We start from the raw sequence: 7,324 nt of genomic DNA, 5'->3' as shown, positions 1-7,324 counted from the left end.
CATAATCATTACTTTACTCATAATACAACCATTCCAAGGAAAAAACATCTGCTTTATACTAACTTCAAGAGAATTTAAAAAATTTTAAATACTAGTTGATTTTATCAAGGTCAGTGAAGTCATAGCTTGTGTGTTAAATATTACATGGTTAGTAAAGAAATTCACATTAAATTTCTGTAAAATAAACATATAGTGCATAAATTTAATTTTACATCATAAACAATTAAGCACATGGTTTCAAAATGGAAGGTTACATAACAGTAAAAAGTTGTAGCTTACGCAAGAGTTTCTTACAGACCCCCAGTTTTTACAATGCCAGGGTATTGAATAAGATAAATATAACTTGATATGATTGTCCTGTATTCTTTGGGTCTTAATATCTGACATGTTTTACTGTTACCTACCTTATATGGTTTGCTCTATGCTTTTTAGTGTTTTTCCCTTCTTTCAGAGTTTTTTTTAGTAAAATGCTAATTATAATCTCTGGCCTCTGGTTTCAGTTTTAGCCAAGGATGAATTTTTTTTTTTTTCTTTTTTAAGGATGAATTTTTTTAACTGGGGGTCATAGGGACTTCTCTGGCAGTCCAGTGGTTAAGACACTGCACCTCCATTGCAGGAGGCACAAGTTAGATTACTGGTTCCTGCATGCTGCACAGCACAGCCAAAATATAGGGAAAAAAAATCAGGGGATATAAAATTTTTTGACTTCTACCTAGGTAAGTTTCACAATTTACTAACCAAGAAAGAATGGCTAAGTAAAATCCTCAAGTGTGACCAAAAAAGCATAAGGACAGTAATTTAATATGAAACATGTAGACTTAGGCATTATAATCTGATGAATCTTCCAACATAAGCTAGTTGCAAAATGTAACTTGATGTAGTTGAGCTTTATAGGTTTGTTAACTATAAATCAATTAAATATTGGAAGACATTGGCTACCATCATGATTTGTATTTTCAAATAGTTAATCTTAAACGATTCTTTCTGTTACTAATGAGGTTCAGTTGTCTGTTGAGGCCAAAACTATGTTTTCAAAGTATAGAATTTTCTCTTTTGTTCTAGAGAGCAGTAGAACATGCATCTCTTTCAGTATCAGTATCTGGTCATTATGATGGGTGTTTTAAAAAGAGTTGAGGAACCCAGCGCACATCTTTTTTTAAAAATCTAGTTTGAATTGATTATCTGATGTGTAACCTTGATCCTCAGGGTGGTTTTTAAGTTTATATGAGAATTGATAGCAGGGTTCCTGTATTCAGCTCAGTTGAGAGACAACTCTTGGCTTGCTACCAGGGCTTGGCAGATACTAAACACCTGACTACAGGATTCTAAGTAATTTTGTGTTATAAACTGCTCTTTAGATACCGGGTATTTTCTGATGACTCTTAAATTGAATAGGGGCAGCAGAATTCCATTGTCGAATGGAAAGGTATATACTAGGGAAGGCTGAGCTGGTCTGGAAGGCACGAATAAAGTACATGAACTTGTACCTGCTCATACTTCTTTGCCACTGTTTTTTGAACCGTATCTTTGGGCTCATGGTCATTTAGCAGAAGAAGGAAAAGCTTGGGCCTGGTTTATTAATTGCCTGGATGATGTATCAGCACCAACTAGAAGCATAGAGCCACTCAATTATGGTCCTACTTCACAGTGAAGTGGTCCTGCAAAACAGAGATGAAGAGAAATTTTTCCAGAGGGCACAGTTTTGAATAGAACATCTGGTTGTCCTCTGTGTTAGGAATGAAAGATAGCCTGAGGTATGGCTCTGTTATGATTTATGCAGAGTAATTAATAAGTTGGCAATAACTTGGAGAGATCAGAAATAAGGAAGTCAGTGGGAGATACATTATGAATGGAATATCAAAATTGGCTCATAGTGTGAAAATATCTGTAAACCATTTGACTGCCCATAAGAGGGCATCCATCCCAATAATCAGATATAAAAGATAATCTGTCCTATGAATGTCAGTCAGCCTCTACCCAGTCACCCTAGTTCAGTGGGGCCATGTGGCAATAGGAATGGAGGCTAAAGGGAATTCAGTGGCATGGACTTCCACTTGCCAAGGGTAATAAGGTTACTGCCACTATGCAGTATTTAACTTGCTTATAGCAGAGTCACTTGCCTTTGCAGTGACCCTTGCTGTGCTGTGCTTAGTCATTCAGTCATGTCTGACTCTTTGCAACCCCATCAACAGAGGAGCCTGGTGGGCTACGGTTCATGGAGATTCTCCAGGCAAGAATACTGGAGTGGGTTGCCATGCCCTCCTCCAGGGGATCTTCCCAATCCAGGGATTGAACCCAGGTCTCCCACATTGTAGGTAGATTCTTGACCATCTGAGCCATGAGGAAAGCCCAAGGATACTGGAGTGGGTAGCCTATCCCTTCTCCAGGGGATCTTTCTGACCCAGGAATCCAACTGGGGTCTCCTGCATTGCAGGCGGATTCTTTACCAGCTGAGCTACCAGAGAAGCCCCTCAGTGACCCTTAGTAAGGTACTATTCCCTGGACAGACCAGTCAGTCACCTGGTGGCAGTTTAATTAAACCAAATCCTTTTGATTATGGAGGGATGAGCAATTTATCCTCATGGGGTAGCTATGTGTGTATGTACATACCTATATTATATACATACATAGTCCAGATACAGGCTTACTGACCCTTTAGGTCCTGGGTGTTATGTTTTTTTAACTCAAAGATATGGTTCAAAAAAAAGGTGGCAAAGAAGTAGAAGCAGAAATGAAAGTTAGTCTATGTACTTTATTTGAGCCTTCCAGACTAGCTCAGGCCACCCCAGTATATACCTTTCCTTTTGACAATGGAATCTGCTGCCCCTGTTCAATTCATAAGTCATAAGATAACACCCAGTACCTATAGTCATATGTGTACATAGTCCAGATATAGGCTTACCATCCCTGCTTGGGAAACTTCTACTATACCACAATTCGTGGACTATTTCATCACCACATATCACAAACAACATTAAATTTGGGCAGGAAACTCATGGGAAGTATGGCAATGGAGTCATGCCCGTAAAGTGAACTGAACTTACCTCAAACCCATCACTTAGAAGCAGCTAGTATGATACCACAGAGGACAGTCATGCTGAAGGATCAGTTGGCCGAGGGATAACCCTTATGAGGATATAATACAGGATTTAAGTCAGTATCCAATACATATTGCCATCTACCCCATATTCAGAATGCACAGGCCTAGGAACCAGGGACATGGAAACTCGATGGACATGAGTTTGAGTAAGCTCCAGGAGGTGATGATGGACAAGGAAGCCTGGTGTGCTGTAGTCCATGGGGTCGCAGAGTCGGACACAATCGAGTGACTGAACTGAACTGAGGAACCAGGGGGTAGAAGTAAGTAATTACTAGGAATTATTATTATTCCTAATAATTCAGTTGAATTTTTGTCCATACAACTTTGACTCTAAAACACTGGGTGTGATGGATCGAAGGCTCTAGTGTCCAAGGGACAGATACTTTGCCCAGGTAACCCAGTCACAGTTCCATTAAATAGGAAGCTTTTTTTGGCTAAATAATATTCCATTCTGTGGATATACCACATTTTGTTTATCCATTGATAGTTATTGGCATTTAGGTTGATTCTACCTTTTGGCTACTAAAAGCAATGCTCTTAGAACATTCCTGTACAGGTTTTTGCATGAACATATACTTTCATTTCTTTGGGGTTGGAATGAAAACTGACCTTTTCCAGTTCTGTGGCCACTGCAGAAAACTAAGATCGTGGCATCTGGTCCCATCACTTCATGGCAAATAGATGGGGAAACAGTGGCTGACTTTATTTTCAGGGGCTCCAAAATCACTGCAGATGGTGATTGCAGCCATGAAATTAAAAGACTCTTACTCCTTGGAAGGAAAGTTATGACCAACCTAGATAGCATATTCAAAAGCAGAGACATTAGTTTGCCAACAAAAGTCCGATCTAGTCAAGGCTATGGTTTTTCCAGTGGTCATGTATGGATGTGAGAGTTGGACTGTGAAGAAAGCTGGGTGCTGAAGAATTGATGCTTTTGAACTGTGGTGTTGGAGAAGACTCTTGAGAGTCCCTTGGACTGCAAGGAGATCCAACCAGTCCATTCTGAAGGAGATCAGTCCTGAATGTTCATTGAAAGGACTGATGTTGAAGCTGAAACTCCCAATACTTTGGCCACCTCATGCGAAGAGTTGACTCTTTGGAAAAGACCCTGATGCTGGGAGGGATTGGGGGCAGGAGGAGAAGGGGACGACAGAGGAAGAGATGGTTGGTTGGAAGGCATCACCGACTCGATGGATGTGAGTTTGAGTGAACTCCAGGAGTTGGTGATGGACAGGGAGGTCTGGCGTGCTGTGATTCATGGGGTCCCAAAGAGTCGGACACAACTGAGCAACTGAACTGATACTTAAATTTGTTGAGGGGGCATATATCTAAGAGTGGAATTGCTGGGCCATATGGTAACTGTAAATTTTGAGAAGCTGCCAGACTGTTTTCCAAAGTGGCTATATTCCCACCAGCAGTGTCAGTTTCACCAGCACTTTTTATTGTCTGTCTTTCTGATTATAGTCATCCTGGTCGGTATGAAGTGATGTCTCATTGTAGTTGTTTAAATTTTGATTTGCATTTCCCCAGTGACTAAAAATGTTAAATCATCTTTTCATGTGTTTCTTGGCCATTTGTATGTCCTCTATGAAGAAATGTCTATTTAGATCCTCTGCCCATTTAAAAAAATTCTGTTATTTGTATTTTTACTGTATCATACTGATACCTCAGATTCCAATTCAACACCATAGTGTTCATTCTATCCTTTCCTTATTATAACTTCATCTCCAAAAGCAAGAAATTTGGCTCTGATTATCCACCATGTATTGACTCAATTCTAGAGCATACACAAATAATTTCAGAATTACTAACCTATGTATGTCCTAGAAGAAAAATAAATTATAAACTAAAGAACAATGCCTGTGTACAGTTTTTGTCTTCAGTCTTGTAGTATACAATCAAAATACTATTTTCTATAGCTCCTCAGGTTTAGAAAATGCTTCAGTGTAGTTATGTTATTCACCTGTAATATAGTTAGTTTCACTTTTTTTTTTTAAACTATTTGTAATTCCACTTTGAGTTCCTTCCACTCCTCTGCCCATATCCTGATTGATTTTAGTTACTTATTTATTTTGGAGAATGTGAACCATTACTATGGTTCTAACAGTGTGGGCTACATAAAAAGGTTACACTTAGAGAAGTATCAGCCCTCCTAATCCTTTCCACCCTATTCCCATTCTCCCATTGCTTCCATCCTATTCCCACCTGTCTCCTGTAGATAACTGATCTCATTGGTTTCTGGTTTACCCTGCATTTCTTTTGCACAGATGAGCAGATATATTTTTTTAATATCCTTTTCTTTCTTATATGGTAGGTGGAATATTTGCTTTGTTTTTTTTTCCCGTTTGATAGTGTATTAATCTGGAAATCAATATGTATCAATTCATAAAGATCTGTGATTTTTAAAAAATTTATTTATTTTTGGATGTACTGGGTCTTTGTGGCTGTGCAAGGGCTTTTCTCTAATTGCAGCATGCAGGGGCTACTCTCTCATTGTGATGCACGGGCTTCTCATTTCAGTGGCTTCTCTTGTGGAGCGTGGGCTCTAGGCTTGAGGGCTTCAGTAGTTGCGGCTCATAGGCTCAGTAGTTGTGGTGCTGGGGCCTAACTGCTCCCAGGCTTGTGGGATCTCCCTGGACCAGGGATTAAACCTGTGTCCCCTGCTTTGGTAGATGAATTCCTAATCACTGGAACACTAGGGAAGCCCCTGTGTTCTTTGCTATGAGTTCAGTTCAGTCACTCAGTCGTGTCCGACTCTTTGTGACCCCATGAACCGCAGCACGCCAGGCCTCCCTGTCCATCACCAACTCCCGGAGTCCAACCAAACACATGTCCTTCGAGTCGGTGATGCCATCTAACCATTTCATCCTCTTTCATCCCCTTCTCCTCCTGCCCCCAATCCCTGCCAGCATCAGGGTCTTTTCCAAAGAGTCAACTCTTCATGTGAGGTGGCCAAAGTATTGGAATTTCAGCTTCATCATCAGTCCTTCCAATAAACACCCAGGACTGATCTCCTCTAGGATGGACTAGTTGGATCTCCTGCAGTCCAAGGGACTCTCAAGAATCTCCTCCAACACCACAGTTCAAAAGCATCAATTCTTTGGTGCTCAGCTTTCTTTATAGTCCAACTCTCACATCCATACACAACCACTGGAAAAACCATAGCCTTGACTAGATGGACCTTTGTTGGCAAACTAATGTCTCTGCTTTTGAATATGCTATCTAGGTTGGTCATACTTTCCTTCCAAGGAGTAAGCATCTTTAAATTTCATGGTTGCAATCACCGTCTGCAGTGATTTTTGGAGCCCCCCAAAATAAAGTCAGCCACTGTTTCCACTGTTTTTTCATCTATTTGCCATGAAGTGATGGGACCAGATGCCATAATCTTCGTTTTCTCAATGTTGAGCTTTAAGCCAACGTTTTCACTCTCCTCTTTCACTTTCATCAAGAGGCTCTTTAGTTCTTCTTCACTTTCTGCCATAAGGGTGGTGTCATCTGCATATCTAAGGTTATTGATATTTCTTCCAGCAATCTTGATTCCAGCTTGTGCGTCATCCAGCCTGCCTTTTCGCATGATGTACTCTGCATATAAGTTAAATAAGCAGGGTGACAATATATAGCCTTGATGTACTCCTTTTCCTATGTGGAACCAGCCTGTTGTTCCATGTCCAGTTCTTATTGTTGCTTCTTGGCCTGCATACAGATTTCCCAGGAGGTAGGTGAGGTGGTCTGGTATTCCCATCTCTTTAAGAATTTCTCACAGTTTGTTGTGATCCACACAGTCAAAGGCTGTGGTGTAGTCAATAAAGCAAATGTAGGTGTTTTTCTGGAACTCTCTTTTTCGATGATCCAGCGGATGTTGGCAATTTGATCTCTGGTTCCCCTATCTTTTCTGAAATTCTTTCTTATAGCTGCATAGTTTTCCATTTTGTGAAGGTAATGGCTACCCACTCCAGTATTCTTGTGTAGAGAACTCCATGGACAAAGGAGCCTGGCATGCTACAGTCCAAGGGGTCGCAAAGAGTCAGAAATGAGTGACTATCACTCATATTTTCCTATGTATGGGCATTTCACTTATTTCCAATATATTACAATAACAAAAAATGCTTCAATAAATTACTTTGTATGTATTTTCATACTGTTGGAGGTATTTCTTTAGAGTAGATTAAACGTAACAGTTTTGAAAAATAAACATGTTCTAACAGTGTCCACTGAAAGAGTCTA

The sequence above is a fragment of the Capricornis sumatraensis genome, chromosome 2 (assembly GCF_032405125.1).
Source record: "Capricornis sumatraensis isolate serow.1 chromosome 2, serow.2, whole genome shotgun sequence".
NCBI classification, from domain to species: Eukaryota; Metazoa; Chordata; class Mammalia; order Artiodactyla; family Bovidae; genus Capricornis; species Capricornis sumatraensis.
Note: the sequence above shows the minus strand (reverse complement) of the source record.